Consider the following 20,278-nt stretch of genomic DNA (forward strand, 5'->3'; position numbering starts at 1 on the left):
TGCTTCTACAGCATAATGCTTTAAAAAAAACACTTTGACATTGGTAGCATGATTTTACAAAACAACCACCAATTAACCTTTCACATGCATTTCTCTCAACACCAGTCGAAAACATTTGACAGGTTATTACTAAATGGGGATCTTTTGGTGCATATTTTTAAAGCTTAAGTTAGAAAATGTTATTTGCTCATATTAATCCTTTTATTTTCGACTGTGATCAGCACCTCTTTCCTGCAGTCTTCTGAAAACAAGTCAGCACAGAAACTGTAAGGCAAGGTAAAATTGTTTATCATTGAAAAATAATATGTGTACAACACTATGGACGTTAAACTATGATGCCAGAACTTTGAATAGTAAACCCTTGAATATCTTAAAAGACAGAAGACATTAAGTCACTGACATGTTTAGAGAACATGGAAAACTACCAATATAAACACAGCAAACCTAGGACTACTTAACCTGCCAACAGTCTTTCACAGCAGCGTGGATTTGTTCATAAAAAGAACGTTGATTTAACACCGTACTTGGAAAGACGGCTCGTTATTTTGTTTAACTGTCTGACTAAATGCAAACACAAATCCACAAATGCCTGTCAATTGTTTTAGTACAAAGACTAGATTTGTGTTTAAAGAAAGCATTTGGGCATAACAAAGTAGCTAATCTCTTTCAGGGTAGAAAAACATGCACGACTCCAAATAACTATGGAAATAAATGAAAGCATTGCGCTTCTTAAGCAAAGCATGGTTAACGGGACAATTAACTGAAAATGAAGAGTGAATTATGTTGCCTTCTGCATGCTTGTTAGTAGTAGATAAGCCTTTACACGCTGCCGCACCTTATTAATACAAAGAGAAATGGTGGCTGCTTCTTTATGTTTTATAAGAACATGTCACAGGGGGATTGATTACACACATGACACAGGATTTGACCTCTTAGGGTTTTTCTTTGAATGCCCTGAATATTTCCTATAGTTACTATGTGTTTGGCAAGAAGTTAAAAAATTAGGCTTCAGACAAAATATCTTCCTCAGGATATACAGTATACTGTGTAGAAAGATCACAATAACTTGCATATATATTGTACCTCCTAAGCTTTAAGTAACTATTGGCCTGTAATAATTTTACGCATAAATTAGGGTTAATATTAATACAAATATTAATACTTTATACAAATGCTACTTTGTACACAAAGGTATATTATTAACACACTGTCCAAACTTTAATTAGATAATAAACTACACTATGGAACATGAACTTAGTTTTCACTGACTAATTCAGTGAGTAACCGTTTAGAAACTCATGTCATAATGTAAGCAATTTAGCTTTTTATTGTGAAGGGAATATTTGTTAAAGCCTGTTAGGAGACTACAAAGATAGGCCAGACATTTGTTGCTAGGTTACAACAATTGCTAGTACTGAAATGAACTTCAGTTCGTGAAGCCACTTGTTATGAAGACTGGCTGGAGCATCACCTAAGACTGAACAAGGGGTTTTTGCTGCATGGTTTTCATTTCAACCCATTTTAGCAAAAAATAAAAGAAAAAACATGCAGACCAGTAAAGAAAGAGATGAACTTGAAATTCCTGTTCAGAACATGTAGTAAATGTGTTTGAATAAGAAATACAAGGTTTGCCTTATTTCCATCATTGTCTGTACAAGTGCAGCAGAGAAATGAACAGATCCTACTTTCATCTCGTGAGCCACAGTTTTACTTTAGCTGTGTGATAACTCCAAAAAAGGAAATGTTATTTCTCAAAATGTGGCCACTTGAGCCAAGTCGTTTCACAAGGATTGTGGGGTCATTATCTCACGGCACAGCACTTTGTTCTTGCCAATTTTTGCTAGAGGAGGCAAACAGCTCATATTCCAGCTGTTGATTCTCATGTAGTGACTGCCATAGAACCTCCTCCTTAGACCGATCAGAGCTTCGTGTGAGACCGCTACTAACCCTGTCTTTCTCAGAAACAGCTCAATATCTCATTGAAGATAATAAACAGTTATTTAAAAGTCATGCTATAACAATAATCATATTCATGGGAAATCTGTGCTTGTATATGTTACAGTAAAAGTCTGAATCTGATCAATCAAGTTTTACTGGTAAATGTCAGCATTTACGGTAAGGTGGTAAATGTCTGAAATTATTGAGTAATAAATGGTTTTTCGGACATTTACCGGTTAATCTTACGATTTACCAAAGCTTATTGGTAAATGCAGGTATGCATTGAATAAGGTATTTATTCCTGCATATAAAAGTGTCAATTAACAAATAATCATTAATGGTCAAAGAATATATTTATTTCTGCATACATTTTCTATAAACAAAAGACATTGATGACGTCGTACAATCTATGTATTTCTGCATACACATTTTCCATTAACAAAATAATCATGAATGCACAACTGAGCAATTTAAACTAGTTCAATATGGTACTGAACAATACTGTGAACAACTTATGTTGAACAACCAACATTCTGGTAAATTTGTATATAAAACAATTCACAATGGTGTTGAAGGGTATTGTATCCCAAATACATAGCAGTTTCATGAAAAATAACATTCTGTTAAATGCAAATTGAATCATTTAGGACCTTCTTTTTTCAACAGAAAGTCACACTTTGGTTATGACACAAAATGCCACAAAGACAGACAGTGAATAGATATATTTACTTACTGCAGATTGTGTGGCACTTGGAGTTGCACGGGACTCCTGAAGCCTTACAATGCACGAAAGAGAGACATTAGCTAAAGGCACTTGGTTATTTGTATTTGTTTATTTAGCAGACGTCTTTATCCAAGGCGACTTACAGAGACTAGGGTGTGTGAACTATGCATCAGCTGCAGAGTCACTTACAACTACGTCTCACCCGAAAGACAGAGCACAATGAGGTTAAGTGACTTGCTGAGGGTCACACAATGAGTCAGTAGCTGAGGTGGGATTTGAACCGGGGACCTCCTGGTTACAAGCCCGTTTCTTTAACCACTGGACCACACTGCCTCCTCTTGAGAAATTCTTGATTTACTGGTAAATGTCCAGGGGCTTCCGAGTGGCACATCCAGTAAAAGCACTCGCGTAGAGTGCAGGGTACGTCCTATAGTCTGGACGTCGTCGGTTCGAGTCCAGGCTATTCCTTTGCCGACGAGGACGGGGGCTCCCAGCGGGCAGCTCACAACTGGCCGAGTGCCGCCCAGGAGGAGGGAGGGTTAGGTCAGCCAGGGTGTTCTGGGCTGACCGCGCACCAGTGACCCCTGTAGTCTTGACGGGCGCCTGCAGGCTTTTCTGCAAGCTGCCCAGAGCTGTCCTCAGATGCTGTAGCTCTGGGTGGCTGCATGGTGAGTCTGCAGTGTGAAAAAAGCGGTCGGCTGAAGGCACACGCTTCACGGCGCGGGGGTGGTAGCGGTGAGCTGAGCTAAACAAAAATAATTTGACACTATTAAATTGGGGAGAAAACAACAAAAAACGAACTGGCGACTACAAAATAAAAGAAAAGAGTACATAGTTTCAAACGTAAATTTTTTTTACCCTTACCATTTCATAGTGTTTGTAATCATTTTTAGTGGTACTCTGCTCTGTTGCTCCAATTTTGAACTATTATATATGTTTTCTAAATCTGTATTTACCTGGATTTGATTTTGCTTTGAGCTTGCCTAGGTGGCGGGACCTAACCTTCCTCATTCTATTCAAATCACGTGACAGCATGGTTCTGCCAGCCCCACCTGCTCTCTCTGTCTGCACTCTGTGTACGTACAGTGCAGAAAGTTGGGCTGGCAAGGTTCAAAGTAAATGGAAACCCCTTACCAGCTGGACCTAAATAAAGAAAGGATTTGAATTTAAACACAGTATGGGCTACTGTACACCAAGTACAGTGGTTAAAGAAAAGGGCTTGTAACCAGGATGGCCCCCGGTTCAAATCCCAGCTCACTCACTGACTCACTGTGCGACTCTGAGCATGTCACTTAACCTCCTTGTGCTCCGTCTTTCGGGTGAGACGTAGTTGTAAGTGACTCTGCAGCTAATGTATTGTTCACACCCTAGTCTCTGTAATTCGCCTTGGATAAAGGTGCCTGCTAAATAATAATACTACTACTACTACTACTACTACTACTACTAATAATAATAATTATAATAATAATAATAATAATAATAATAATAAAGTGGATGTAGGTTCCAACTGATTGATTGCACAATGTGGTTCAGCTGCTGGCTTTCAGCATCCCAGGTGGTCTATCAATTCATGAGGCTGGCTGTTCAATTCATTTCTCCATCGCTAACATTGTGAATTTGGATGATTTTTATAGATTTCAACGAAAGAACACAAGAGTCCGGGCTTATTTGAAAAGCATGGGTATCAGACACCTTTATACGGTTTAATCTGTGTGATCTAGGTCTGGCTTTATCAATACTGCCAATCCCTCCGACACAATCTGATGAAAAATGGGAAAAAAACTCTACTTTAGTTCCCTAGTATATTTTCAGTGCATTAATGCTTTGGCCACACGTTGTCAAGGATAGAAGGTGGTTTTATGTAAAGCACAAGGTTGATACTCATTGAGTGCAAAAGCTGTGCATGCTGTTATTAATAAGGCACCATTCAAATACCAGGGATTTTCATTCAGACTGCATTTCATCCTGCAGTCGAGACATGGTGTGACATTCAGAGTCAATGGGATGCAGAAAGCACTGTACCTTTCAAGGGTAAAGGCATTGCAACGTGGTGGCAGGAGTGTTTGAGGCACAATAACAGCACTCTGCAATCAAAGCAGAATACTGTTTAGATCGCAGCGCTATTGTGTTGGCATACCAGTTTGTTTACATTCCCTTAAGGGCTCCAAAGCTCACCCATCTATCGACACTTTTAAAGAAAGTTTGTGCCACTCTGTGAACTAACCAGACATGCTCGTTCTACAGCCTACTACAACCTAGCAGCGGGACGGTATACATGTGACCTGTGACCTGCTTATATATTTCAAATCAGTTCAATAAATCAGTGTTAGTGTTAGTATGCATGTGTGTCCAGTGATGTCAATCTGGCACCCATTGCGAGCACTGAACTGAAAGTAAAGATGAACTGTTTTGCATTACTTTGTTAAGGGAAATCTCAAGTCCTTAATGTAATTGAAGCCTTTCAGCCTTGAGAGAATGGCTGTGTGCAGGCACTGAACTGTGCAAGGAGGGACCCTATTGGATAGGTAAATACACATCAAAGAGTGAAGCTTCACTGGGGAATTTAAAAAGGGTAAAACATTGAGGGTAGGGTGACCACCCATCCCTAATTGGACGGGACAGTCCCGAAATGTAAAGATCAAGTCCCGGTCCCAGACTAATTGTCCTGGATTCTTAGACACAGTGCAATCTTACAGTTTAGCACCACAGTCAAACCATAGCATGTCTGTTTGGAGCAAAGCCCCACCCCTGCTGCATCATCTTGCAATGCCTTAAACAGCCCCAAAATGATTGACACATTGGCTAGCCAATCTAAGACATTAAACTACATAGTCCCACTATCATGTGACTTTTTACACTCACAACACATGTTCCCCAACAGCCTGACACTGATCTGCTTTGGCGACAAACAAAATACAATTCATAGCATAAAAGTTGAAGCGACACAGTGATACGTCGGTAAAGGAAGGAGTACCCTATAAGAAAAAAGTAAGCACCTGTGCTTCAGATTCAGAGAGGAATGGGTTATTATAATGATCACACACGTGGATTAGGAAAAGTGCAAATCATTCAAAGAGTTGCTGGATTGCATCAATCACCTCTCTCTGTTTATTACAGGATCGCACATGAAAAATAAATGGTTTAGATACAATCCATATATAATATTCAATTTCTTGCTAGTGTAAAATTCCTCTACAAAATTCTAGCTGTGGCTTATCTCAACAGGATACCGGTTGATATGTTACTCTAAACCTTGAGATGAGAAAACTTTCATTGCACTTTTTATCAAGCTTTCATCTTCTTCCACGCTACAGAAGATGATTTGAAACCCTTCTCCTTGCAGTGTACTGAATTACACTCCTAGAATATCGGCACTGGAATCATCCGAAGTGCCCTTTATCTTAATTACATTTCCAGTTCCATTAATCCAACCTAACAACCTGAAAGTGAACAATTCAGCTCCATGTGTGTGGAAGTACTTCTCCCCTTTTTATTTTAATTTTTTTAAAGAGAATGATGCCTTTTTTTGTTTAAGACAATGTCAGTGATAGATAACCAGCAGGTTAGAGAGGCCTCCCATTTGTTTCATACACAGAACCACACACTTGATTTTTCATAATGTACTGTATTGTTAAACATTCACCCATTACTACAAAACACCTATCTAATTCAAAGACATTTCAAATCGCTGTATCTAATCAGCATCAGGGGATACTATTATGAATGGCATATTAATTAAAATGAGGTTATTGACCAGGGGAATATAGATGTTTTTGATCTCCCATTCACGTAAAAAATATCCAAATGGAAACAAAACCACAATAAACCTGAAACTTGATGTTCCTGGATTAGAAAGCACTGTGACATAGTCTACCGTTACACTTTAAACTGCTCTGATTACAGCTTCAGAGTCTCACGATCCGACTTCTTCCCCCTAGATACTCATTGCTCTCAGCAACTCCAGCAGCCAATCAAGTGTGTTCCTCTTCCCTCTGAAGCACCGCTAACAGGGAAGACACCCACATCGATACTTGTTCTTGCTCACATAGGAGCTCCGAATTACACCTACAGGGTTTTCTTAAATGTGAAGCACTCATATTTTTAAACTGTACAAAAACATGATCCACAGATATCTATAGTTTTGAAAGTGGTATCTAATTAAATAGTCGTGTGCCCCCCCCCCCAAACTCCTACATAAGAGATTGGGGGGGGGGGGGGCGTCTATTTAATTACATCTCTTAGTACATAAAACAAGCTAATGTGAAACAAGCAACACAGACAATAATACAACTGTACCTATTTCTCTTTCTGACTTGAACACAAAAATTGATTAGTCCATTAGTCACGCAGAACTAACGACTGAGTCAGACTATCACATAATTATATTTAATAGAAGGTATGGCGTGTCTGCTTAAGTTGAATATGAGTGCTTGTTTTGTTAAATTCTTGCAAACACGTGTTGTTTGCCAGTTCAGTTCTTACAGCTTTCAATGTTTGACCATTCCAGTGGGGTTAACATTTATAGGTGTGTCATTATGAGCAAATGATCATTATTAGAAGACTAAACTATGGAAGGCCTTCAAATTCAAATGGCTAATTGGGATTGGTTTTTATATGTTTCTTTTACTTGACGTTTGGAAAAATGTAACTGGATTGAATAAACCGTCACAACACACAATGCCATTCTGAAATGAAATATTTATAGTGAGGTTCTTAATGGAGCATTCCAGCCAGGCATGGACGTACCAACTCCATCTGCTAGCACCAGTATAAGACTGCAAGACCAGTTACAATTGAGAGGAGGATCATCAATGCTCATCCAGTTCCTAACAGCTAATAACTGTTCCCAGAACCTCATCCATTTGATTATTGAAGGACCCCAATGAATCAGCAGCAACAACATAGTGTTCCATACCCCTGCTAGTCTCTCCGTGTGAAGAAATATCGCATGTTCTACCCTCCTGAATCCCAGGAACAATAACTGGGAAAGCTCAACTTAAAACTCAGATTAAATCCAATGTTGTGCTACGTGATTCTTGGCAGATTTCTTCAGTTTTCATATGAAGCTTTGCTTTATGTACTGATTATGTATGTTTCAGCGTGAGGATGCAACTGTGAACACTCCTTTGCTGTCTCCCACAACGAAATCCCTATGGTCACGGGCACATTCTTCTGGAGTCTCCAATAGAAACGTAGTTATGTGCTGTCACTCCGTAGCTGGGGCGGGTTCAAAGTATTCAGAACAACCGATACAAGTCAGAAAGGCGGGGCATTGCCTGAAACTATTTAATATTATTATTTTTGTCGTAGGTTTTATTTTTTTTATGGGAAAAGGGTAAAGTCAACGTGAATTGATTAACCATTTCCACAGTTTTTCCGTGTTTATAGGCTATCCACCGATTTCATTATTTTTGTATCGGGGGTGTTTTATCGGGTTTTATTGGTTAAAACCAAAAATGTGAAGCCCTATTTATAATGTAATAAAACCATGGTGATCTATTACCCTACATTGCCACCTGGTGGCACATAATAAACCCAGTACAGTATTTTAAAAGGGGGTTTGTTCTTCTGAAAGGCACATTGTGATGACATCTGCTGTCATAACAACAAGCTTGGCTACCATTAAATTAATGTACATCACTGGAAATAAGCCTGAAGTGGAAGTACGCCTAATCATACAGCACACAGTTCTTGGCAGCCTCTTTTCTTACACCACAACCAGCTCAAGTTTCCATATCTCACTGACATCCTTTCATTCTGCCAGATCATGTGACCTGCGTGATAGTTCCCTGTAGTGGACTGGGTTCAGTAGTGGGGTTCAGGTGCAGTAAATAAAAACCATAATAGCTACAACAATTATCTACTGCTAGCACTGCCTAAAATGCCCCACACCATCTATATGAAAGCTGGGTTTTGTTTTGATATTTGGTACTTTTTAAAAGCCGCTGCAAGGTAGAATAGCCATCAATAAAATGCAGTCCAAGGATGGGTTGTGTGTTGCTCGTTTTAAATTACAATTGGTTTACTGTCCACTTAAAAAAAAAAAAAAAAAAAAGTGCCTATACATATCCGTGTGTTTTATATAAACCCTTTTGTGTAAATGGTTTTCAGAAAAAAAAAAAAAAAAAAATGAATTCCCATCCCCTATATACCCGAGTTCTTCCACAACTAATGAGATGCATCTCCTAGAAAAGCCGTCACATACTGATTTATTTTTCTAGGACACTTTGGCCAAGGTCCAAAAAGACTAACCAGTTACAACATGGAAACAAAAAGAAGAAAACAATCTGCAGCCATAAGGTCTGGCCCAAAAGCAGCTTTATAAAGAATCAAAGTTATTAAATTAGACTGGATCACAGTAAATGTGCTTGTTAATCTAAGCAGCAATCTGCCAGAGCTTAAAATGATTAAAACGAGCATAAGGTTGCAGGAGGAAAACCAAAAAACACATTTGTCGTTTAACCACAAGGGATGGAAAAAACGAACACAGATCATTTTATAGCCTACAAAGTCAACGATTTACAGTGATGTTCTTGAACAAAAACTGCCAGCAGTACTGTATTCCAATCTGAAAACACTCAGCACTTGCATTAGTAACCACTTTATCATATATGGAAAACAAATAAATTGTAACAAATGTGTTAATGCTGAAATCCCAGGATTCTTCCCTCGTCAGCCTAAGTCTGGGAATGAATACGATTCTGAGACAACAAGCCAGTCTCTGCCATACTTCACAGTTGTGATCATACAAGGTCAGCATCAATTCTGCCCCAAGACCTAGACCTAATGGGGAAAAGTGATGGGAAGCCATTACAACGCTCACATTTTGTGCAGTTATTAATACTGCACAAGACCAGACACACTTGCACTACCGACACAACATGCAAACCTATGCAAAGCAATTGATTGGCTGCTACTGTCCATACAGTATGGCTCTTAACCCTAAGATACATTCCACCTACAAACCTGCATTTGGGAAATGCATCAGAAAGTGTACTCAAATGGTCAGCCAAGTACTGTACAGTAGGTGTCACTAGAAAGCTACAGCGTTTCAGTTCATTTAGTTCATACTAGACTGTATTACATTCATTGGGTTATAGTGCCCTCTAGTGGCCAATTATGATAGTGCAGTGGTCTTTAATTTATCTCGTTCTGTTTCTTCCAGACAGTAAACGTTAGGTTTCTGTGCTGATCTCTCTCTCTCTCTCTCTCTCTCTCTCTCTCTCTCTCTCTCTCTCTCTCTCTCTCTCTCTTTCTCTCTCTATCTATCTATACTTTATATCTATCTATCTATCTATATCTATATAAACACTAAGCACATCTTTGTATTTTATTTTAAAAAACCAGAACTGCTTGCATGTCAGGGATTTATCATCTTCAAGTGCATCTTGTAAAGTTATTTTTTTTTTATTTTTTATTTTTTTGAAGACGCCATTATCCAAGGCGACTTACAGAGACTAGGGTGTGTGAACAATGCATTAGCTGCAGCGTCACTTACAACCCAAAACATGACCACACAGCACAACAAGAGCAGTGAAGAACATCGCCTCCTGCACACATCGTTGGTATACTTATTGCTTTGCTTTTCACCAAGAAACTTCGATCTATTTAGTTCCTTTAAAACCAGTCAAACCATAACACCATATAAATAAATGATTAAACAAACTGGACCGAGGAAATCGTTTTTGACACTCATTGTGTCTCACTTCAGAAATGGAACTGGAGAAGAACGTTTTGAAAATCTGTTCAGGTCTCACTCTACTGTTACAATAAAATCCAGAAAACAAATGTCTAAATCTCGGTCAAGATAATATCAATGCTGTTTTCCAGCAAAAGTAAGACTAAATCTGATGCTGTTTTATGTTGCATTTATTTATCCTAGGGTAGTCTTTTTGTAAAATTACTTAGTGCTGAAATATATTTTTTGTAGGCATTATTTTTTTTAAAAAAGGCCATAACAGCTTATAATTAAAATGATGGGGTTTTTTTATATTTAAAACCCAGTCACAATATTACAATACATTTCACCCTTAACCTTTAAAAGCATATTACTTAGATTAAGCACTTAATCATATCACATACAGCGTGTAGAAATAATCACGTGGTCAAAAAAGATTGAGCAGTGTATAAAACAGGCCACATGGTGGCACTATTTAGTAACACATAACTGTACCAGGTGTTTTCTCATGGTTGTCTGTTTTTCATTAACACAAAGTTTGTGTATAGTTGTCATGTTTTTATTCACATTAAATCAAGTCAAATGTTTATATTGTATGGTAGATTACACCAAATTAAAGCTGTTTTGTGTTTTCAGGAGGATGTACAGTGCCATATGTACTTTGTAACAGATGCAGCCAAAGCAACATGCTATATATTCTTTTACATGCAAAACTGTACAAACGTATTAAACTGCATTGTGTCTGTCCACATGAGCTGCACAAGGCGAATGCCAGCACCCTTGGCTCTGTTTTTACTGTATTTCTATTGAAGTGATTATAATACAGGGCGGTTTAGTTCACTGAAATAGACCCTGCTCTCCCGTACAGTTATAACAGTTCAACCACATTTTGAAGTTAAAAACCTTGACAGTAATGCAACATAACTTAACTAACACCGTATAACAGATTAATGAAGCCAGTATATTAACCAGCTGTGAATGCAGCACAGTAAACTGTCCTATGAAGAGGCGAGTGTTTGAACACATACAGGGCTTTAAAAGGAGCAGGTTGTAATGGTTGAAGGAACACTGCATTTCAGGGAAGCTTCAAAATGTCGTCACAAGGGTCTCTTCCCCTGATCCTGCTGAAGGTTACCCTGAAAGTCAGAGCCTGAGCTTGGATTCCCTGTGAGGGCACAAAACCAATCCCAGCTGAGCCACAGCCCCCCTCTATCAGGATATGAGGCTCTGAGGTTTCACTGTACCTCGCCCTTTAACCACTGGAGCATGATGCTCAGGAGCTTTACAATGTTCAAGGCCATCCCCTTGTTCCCACTAACTCAGTTGATGGTTGGTGTGCAGTTTCTACCACTCAAACAAAGATATGGGTCACAGCAGGTAATGGTTTGCGTATGAACAAATCAATGAGTAAACCATTTAAAATCCCTGTAGCTTTTGAGGCCGGTTGTGGACAATGGTCTCTGTCTCAATCTCGGGTGTCAGGCCACGTGTGTCCTCATTGTTTAAGGACGGGACACTTTAAACTGGTCACCTATAGTTTCTTATGCATTATTAAAGCAACGTTAGTTTGTTTTCTGGTATTAAAAAAAAAAAAATTGAATTAACTCTACTCCAAAAAAAAAAAAAAAAATGATTTACTGTATTTTCTTTCTGATCCTTTATCAGGAGGTCAGAAAAATGTCCACATTTACCTCAACCTACCCTAATAAACACTGTCAATTGGCTAGTCCTGGTCTTATCTTCTGCCTCTACAGAACCTGAGGGTTTTTGGGCTCAGCTTCAGTCTCGTAGGTCCAACAATGAAAACTCACAATAGAAAAACCTTGCATGAAAAGACTGAAAATACCTTGCATGAAAAGATTGAAAATATACTTTTAAGTACTCATTAGTAATCACGTCAGACAATTTCTAGTAACCCTTCTGGGTTTGAAAAGATACCTGCTGATGTTTTATTATTTATTTATTTATTTATTTTTTATTTCTTAGCAGACGCCCTTATCCAGGGCGACTTACAATTGTTACAAGATATCACATATTCATATCACATTTTCATACAATTACCCATTTATACAGTTGGGTTTTTACTGGAGCATTTCCTTGGCAGAGCTTCTCATTATGAGGAAAACTGCAGTGCAGATACTGTAGTTAAATAGATACCAAAGGGACTGAATAAAAAAAAGAGAGCTGGCCCTAACAGTGAGATCTTTAGAAATGATACAGCTTTCCAAAGTGTTTGCTCAGGTTTTCAAAGAAATTAACTAAAATGGATGTAAATCAAATGGAATAACCAATCTAAAAATATACCACACAATTCATTACAGCTGTGTTTAGAATTTTAGTTTTACTAAGCAAGTCACTTACCTTCCTTGAGCTCCGATTTTCTGGTGAGACGTTGTTGTAAGTGACTCTGGAGCTGATGCATAGTTCACACACCCTAGTCTCTGTAAGTTGTCTTGGATAAAGGTGTCTACTGAATACACCAATAATACTAATAAAGCTATGGTAAGGAATATCTTTGGAAAGTAATTGTACAAAATGAAACTGAAATATAGTTTCATAAAGTGACAAACTGAATGGACAGTTTTTTTGAAAAGAAGGGACATTGATCTTTGTCTAACAGATTCTCTTTTTAAATTGTTAAAGTAAATTCTAAATAACAGCAACCGTTTAGTGATGGACAATGTGTGTCTTTAGGGCATTATCCTAACTGCTCACATGTTTCATGCTCATCAAAAGGTTACATTAATTAAGACTTCAGGCTCATGCAATCTATCAATTTCAGTAAGCTGTAATGCGTTAAACACTCACTAGATGGCATCACTGTGTACAGTTATGGTTAGTTCTGGGTGTAAAGTTTTTTTAGTGTTAAAGAATTACCAATTTGCTCCTGTCAGACCAAATTTACAGAATGGATTAAGTATACACTACAAGACAGACACTGATACCAAATGATCTGCACTACCAAAACCAAATATAATAATTCAACATATACCTCAACCAGTTATTAATATGAAAAGGCATTTGTCTTCCTTTCAGTGCTTTGTCCAACCATATTACGAAGTTTCTTTTTAGCTATATAAATGTATGATTGAGTTTTTAAATGTGTTACGGGTGATCAGCAGTACTCCCTGCCTGATGAATCTTTCTAAATTCAAATTGTGATCTCAGAGTTTGGCAACCTCAGTAAATATTAATAACCCATGTATTTGTTGTATCTAAATAAATAATTCATGCTCACTAAGCAGACACTGTTGATCGTCCCAGAGCCTGACGTTCTTTGATAAAACCTTTCAGTGTGTAGGAAAAATGTCAGCCAATTTCTTCTATTAGAGTTCTTTAACTGCCTGAATTATGAATCAATCAAAATATGCCTCTGTGTTCTGTTGCATAACCGAGGGCTGCATTTACTGAGAACCCTGTGCTCTCAAATAACAAACACCAGCTAACCAAACACAGAAAACTGACCCCTACAAAATATCCCCACCATTATAAATCGTAAATGGCTTCCGTGGATGAAGTCCATCATTGTGAGCCGCTGTGGTTTTTGCAAAACCTCCGTAACACGGGCAAAAGCTTTGTAGTAACAGAAAAAATATATAGAAAATGTTATAGAAAAAAATACTTCGCTAAAGAAAACAAATGTATCTGTTCTCCAAGTTTTTACATTTGCAGTTTCACTAGAGAACTGTAACCCCCAAAGCAGTGCACACAGAGAATGAATCACTGGTGATCAGTACAGTGCTTAAAATGGATCAACAGCAAATGCTTTAAGCTGATAATTCAATGAATGACAAGGAACTCTCTGCATTTTCAGATCAAATCGACCAGTCTGTGACCAAGGCTCACAAATAATCCTCTATTTTGAGTAGGTTTGCCAGTATAAACTATGTTGAGAGGCATATTTTAGTAACTTTTTTTTTTTTTTTAGATATTCCTAACATAATATCAAAATATCTATTTGCAAATCACAAGTAAAGCTAAGTCTGTTCAGGCAAAGCTGAGAAACTTGAGAAACTGTACTGTAGTCTCCCTTTAGGGAGATTTCTCAAAATCTTGCTTTCAGCTACAGCATACAGTCAAATCCATAAAACAGCATGTTCACAGCTGACAGCACGTCCAAAACAATCAAAGTTTATAAAATTCGGCATAATCCAGTTCTATAGCAATGAATATGTTTGCATTCCACACACTGCCTATATACAGCGTAGCTTTTGCTACAACCAAGTCAATTAAATAGTGGAATGCACCAAATGTTACCAATTCAATGAGGACTCACATGAAAAAACAATTAAGTGGTTAATTGCCAGTTTGCCATTTGTTTAAAAAACACATTAAAAATGCTAGTTTGAAACTTTTGAAAACCATGTTCTTACCTATAAAATCGAGCACCCAAAGGGAAGTCCAACAGTTGCATGAAAAAAAAGGAGACGATAAAATACGGTTAGTAAACAAACGGTAGAAAACAAACACATGCACTCATTTTCATTTTATATTGCTAAATCCAATGGGCACATTAACAGTAGAGTTTTGTATAAAGGAAAGATTTACTGTACAAAGTACAGCCAGGACTCCCGTGTAACTGTGTCATAGAGAGAGGACAAGAGGGAATTTAAACCCATATAAAAGAATTGGTGAAGTAGAGAGAAGTGGAGAGAATAGGTGGAACTGGACTAGTGATAAGAAAATGAAATCATATTATTTTTTTGTGATCAACATTTTATGTGAAAAGAGACAAATACATAATACAACAAAACAGAACAGAACAAAAGAACATTCCCACTCTCCCCCATGCCCCCCCCCCCCCCCCCCCCCCCCCAGACCATTTGAATGGATAGCAAAGTCAATTGTTACCATTAATAGTGTGCATTCATTTTTATTAAAAACAAGCTATCCTCTGTAATTTGGCTCAAATATCCCACAGCACTTGAACAAGAACATTGAGCAAATACCCGAAGTTCCACTTCACCAAGCAAACAGCACATGCTCAGCAAAAGATTTAGTATTTCTCAGTACTGGGAAGTCACTGTACTACTTTGGTCAAACCCTAATACAATATTCTATTTTTCTAGCTAGACTGAAAGAGTGTCATTCTGGTCTAAGGAACAGGAGGCAGCCTATAGAAGCACCATGCTTTCCAACCTTCATTAAACACAGGCAGTGGTCTCTCTTATGTTTGTGGGATAGCTGTGTGTAAGGGGCAGGGAGAGATAGCAATTTTCACATATCTTTAACTGCTTAAGCCATCCATATGAGTGATCGAGATTAGCCTTAGGGGATATACAGTAAAGGGCTCTGCTTACACCTCTCTTGTATCTTGGGAAACCATTCCCCAAGACATCAGGTAACGATAAATCAAGCATCTTAAAAGCTAATGCTTTGTAATCGAATAAATAAACATGTTTGTGTGCTTTACCCTATGCACCTTTAGAATGTATATCTGGTAGGATCATAAACCTGGGCATAACAACTGCACAGTAACGGCAATACAAACCATTTCCTCATTTGTGCATTCTCATTCAACCCAAACATTAGAACAAAACTAAAAAACGATATGGATTGGTGCTACCCAATGGCCAACAGCCCTAAACTATGCCCAAGAGAAATGTTGGCTAAAAAAAGAAGTGTCACACATGTAATACTAAATATAGATGACCATTTTTCTTTTTGGCCTAAATGTGAATTTAAGACATAGCTCAGGGCAATCTCGGTATTTGATGTGCATGCTACAGGATAGACTACGAAACACTGCCAATCACAGGCTTTAGTAAGCTGCTGTGGTAATAGGTCTGTCAACGTACAGTAAAAGCATGGCGTGACCCTACGGTCTCCTGAGCAGTTGCTGTAATGTAATTTTCAAACAGCAAGAGGCTAAATGGGGCGCGAGGTTTTCTTTAAATAGAATATGACATAGATACTGTGTGCAAAGGCAGTAATCCATTGGGATTGCAAGCAGCCAGGAGGAGCAGGATTAACCTTTTCAGTGCTAAAGAAACTCCTGACACTGTGTTGCTTTATATTGAATATTGGAGCATTGTACAATAAACATATATTAGCTTTGACAAACATGAATGCTTTGTTCAGGTCAAATGGAGTCTAGTTTTCATTGTCTTGGTCTGAAATTGTGTGACATTTCGTAAGTAATTCAGTGAAATCACAGGCTTTTAAAATAGACGTTTGGTTGGCAGTGATCAAGATATTCTCATCAAGTTCATTCTTAGTTTCTTTTTATTTATTTATTTATTTACTTATTTTGGGGGAGGGGGCTGTGATTTCTAAAGCGTCAACAATTCTAGATCAGGAACACCCCAAACACCACTTTACCCCCTTCCTCTTTAAATGACCTGCACAGTCCAATGACTGGTAAGACATCACCAGCCTTTAAAATATTTCTGTACATTCTGAGTGGGTGACACAGCTGAGTACATAATAACCACTGCTATTAAAACAAACGTCACAATTACAGTGATCAGCATTGCCACAGATGCAAGCTTTGGTCGTGTGCACTGCTTGCCCTATATGGGAAGGTCCTGAACCCGGAAGCTACTGCTCTGAAATACACACTAAATGGAGAGCTCAAAATCTCAATAAATTGATAGTTCTTTAGTTCTTTTCTCTCTTTAGACTCTCAGCTCCTCTTTTATACACAAGGTCACACTCAGATTGGCAGGGATTTAACAACAACTTCAAATTTCTTAAACGTTTATTTACAAAAATAATCAACACAAAACAAACTCTGTGGCAGGACAATCCCTGCTGCTCTCCTATAGGTTGTTTTAGAAAGAAGTAAATGCTTAACCGAGCGTTCACTCAACAGGGAATACAACACTTTGATAAAACAATGTTGGAAGCCAAGCACTGGGTACATGATGTACTGCCCCATGGCACGACATATACAGACCCTGTGGTGGCTCTTAAGGAACCTTTAAGATCAGAAACGGATAAAGATTGCTGGGAGCACTCGGAGATGCAAACTGGATACTGTGATCAAAAGACCATTGCTTCCCCATGCTTTATACTATGCACTTACCTTAGTTTGCCTTGCTTTGCCATGTTTTTAAATATGCTTTACCATACCTCTGTGGGCTTCAATTATGCCTCAACCATCCTGCTGCATGCTTTGACTCATTGTGAGATCGAAGTGAATCTGGAAATTGTAGTTCTACAAGCATGCAAAAAATAAATAAACCTATCCCTTTACAACTAGATGCTTTGCAAGTAATTGTATGTGAACTTAAGTTTAAACCTGCACACATTCTCATATGGAATTAGAAAGAAAAAAAGAGAAGTGAAACAAATTCACAAAACATTCCACTGGACTGCCTCGGTAATATTACATAATGTCGTAGGGTTGATGTGAGATTTCCAGCTGAAAAAAACTGTGCAAACTCATTTGTCTGGAAGCTGTCAATTGCCTGTGAGATTGCAGAATACGTCAATACAGAACATGATACTGGTAAGTGCTACAAAGCCTTAAACAGATCTAATTTCTAACACTATATAAGCATCAGTATTGACTGCTCCTTTGATTATTATGCAGTTTATGGTAAGAGTAGAAAAATGTGTAACAGTAATTGCTTCACCCTTAATTAAAATACGATGTTACTAATAGTCTGTTTATTATAAATTGTATTTGAAAGCACTTACACGTCAATGAGTCTGCCGTTATTATTCAGCATTCACCACTACCTTGTAATGTATGTCAATAATACTATCGGGGTAACTTTGAAAATGCCAATAAAATAAAAACTACATGAAGTAATAAAAATATGACTGAATCTAAATAACCAGTACAGAAAAACAAACAAACAAAAGAAATAGCATTCCCTTGGCTCACTGGCATCGTCAATATCATAAAAATGAATGATGGATTCAGCCACCACTGTTCAAAATTTTGCAATTTTGGAAACAAACATATAGTGTAGTCTCAAAGATTTCCAGTGGCAAAATATTAATACATGGCATTGCAATTGGTTTTTAAATCATTTAAATTTTCAATTGGTATTTAAAACATTTAAATCTCGACATTCAGTATCAGCTACAACCCACAGCACTCTCTTAAATGTTAAAAACAACTAGAAAGATTCTAATGTCTGCGGCTTAGGATTATAACGGCACAACTGAAGCACAACTGAAGCACAAACTGAAGTTTTAAACTGAGCGGTCTTCTGTACGATGGATAGATGGGAGGGATGGCTTATATACAGGCAGATGTAGGCACAGCAGAAAATAATACATTTGGATTTCCATTACATGAGAGTAGGTGTTAAAACTTCATGCTGATATTGGACTCAGCTCTCACCAAGATAAGCACCAACTAAGACATAGCTTCTTTTGTGTAAACTAAGTAGATATCCTTCTGCCTGGTGTTGATGGCTGAAGTGTAAGGCTGGCTCCAGGAATCAACCTATTTTGCCTCCCTGGCGCATCAGCACACACAACGGCTGCAATGCTGGCTCCAGGGATCAACCACAGTGCGGCAATCCCTAGCGCATCAGCATGACAACCGTCTGGACTGAGCTATGTAGGGTACTTCTCTGGGGTCTTCAAGTGGGCGCTTTCCATCCTTGGTTTTTCGTGGACTAGCCCACGACACCTTAAAAGCGCTTGACAGTGATTCTGGCATCCCAGCATCAACCCCCTCCATCCCCCACTCAGCTAAGCCCAGTTTACTTACATTGCTTTACATCAACGTTTTTTTTTTTTCTACTGTGCTTGAGGACCCCAACCAGAATCTTTTCGTCTCAACCAGAGCCAGTTGCTGCTCCTCTCTACTGCTACAGATAAGTTCTTCACTATATGTCGCATCTCTTGCCCACTGAATCCGATGTTTCTGAGAAACCGGTTTGTGGAGTGTGCCACAAATCCTTGACAACCCACCTACACTTTGTAAACCTGGACTCTACATCCTCGCTGTTCCGCTTCAGCAGCTAGTTGAGCATACCGAAATGTTCTTCCTTTCATACACCTCATCCTCAGCATCCTCGCATGGCACTGTAAACTCTACCAGGTGAACAAGGCGTGCTGATCCAAACCACAAACAATATCAGGTCGAAGGTTAGTGGTGGCAATCTCCAATAATCCTTTGTCCAACATGTGCCAGCATTTTCCAGTCTCTAGCAGCTTCCAGTTGTCCTGTTCCAGACGAGTTTTGGTTTTAATACCTTTTCTTGGTGGTTGCTCCCCTGGACGGAGAAATGTTGTTCTTCATGTGTCATATATTGCTGGAACTGATAGCAGCCTGTTGGTCATGCTGCACTTGTCTTCCAATGCTAAGTGTAATGGATGTGAAATGTGATTTATTTAATTTTTTTGTGTCATTTGTCTTGATTTTTATACATTTATTTTACTGACCTTTTTGTGTGATTTATTAAGTCTGCTTTAAAGTTTTGATAATTTGGTATTGTCCCTTTAAATCACCCAAAATGTTTGATTCTCCATAGAAACTGCAGTGCTAATTTTTAATTGGTTCAGGTGTATAAAAAGATGTAAAACAAAGGAGAGCTACTGGGTTTCTAATTGTGAGCTGAGAGCACGGGTCGGTGAACTGCCGTTTGGTAAGATTGTTTGCTGAAACTTTATTACTTGCATGCGCTGGAAATTGGCTGGGGCGCTAGGTGCTAGTTGTGCTAAACTTTTGCTATTCATATTGAATAGTTTGGTCCGCTCTAATTTAGAGTAGTTTGGTAAAGTAACCCTTGTGCTCTCAGACTGTGGTAGCTGTTTTGTATAGGTCACGTCTAAACAAAAGGAAACTGGTCTTTTTAACTTGGAAATAAATATCTTAATACCTTCTCTCTGACTATTGCTGTTTCGAGTTAGTTATATACAGAGGATCAAAGAAACTTATCACTATTATAACACATTTATTTAAAAAAAAAAATAAGGTATATAAACAATGGACACTGACAAAATGTTTTTGGTTTCTTTTTAATCACTCG

The 20,278-nt window shown here is 38.2% G+C and overlaps 1 protein-coding gene across 8 annotated transcripts in view; it reads right to left on the reverse strand.

Annotated features, from left to right (window-relative positions):
• Positions 1–20,278, reverse strand: part of LOC117419849 (liprin-alpha-2) — a 172,754-nt gene that overhangs the window by 132,575 nt on the left and 19,901 nt on the right. The window contains exon 1 of one of the 8 annotated variants that reach the window (XR_009307233.1): positions 2,672–2,747. The exons of the other annotated variants lie outside the window; for them this stretch is intronic. The gene's annotated coding sequence lies outside the window, so the exon portion shown is untranslated. Of the gene's footprint in view, positions 1–2,671; positions 2,748–20,278 lie in introns of those variants that run through there. 8 annotated transcript variants of the gene reach the window in all.

The sequence above is a fragment of the Acipenser ruthenus genome, chromosome 14, assembly GCF_902713425.1.
Source record: "Acipenser ruthenus chromosome 14, fAciRut3.2 maternal haplotype, whole genome shotgun sequence".
NCBI classification, from domain to species: domain Eukaryota; kingdom Metazoa; phylum Chordata; class Actinopteri; order Acipenseriformes; family Acipenseridae; genus Acipenser; species Acipenser ruthenus.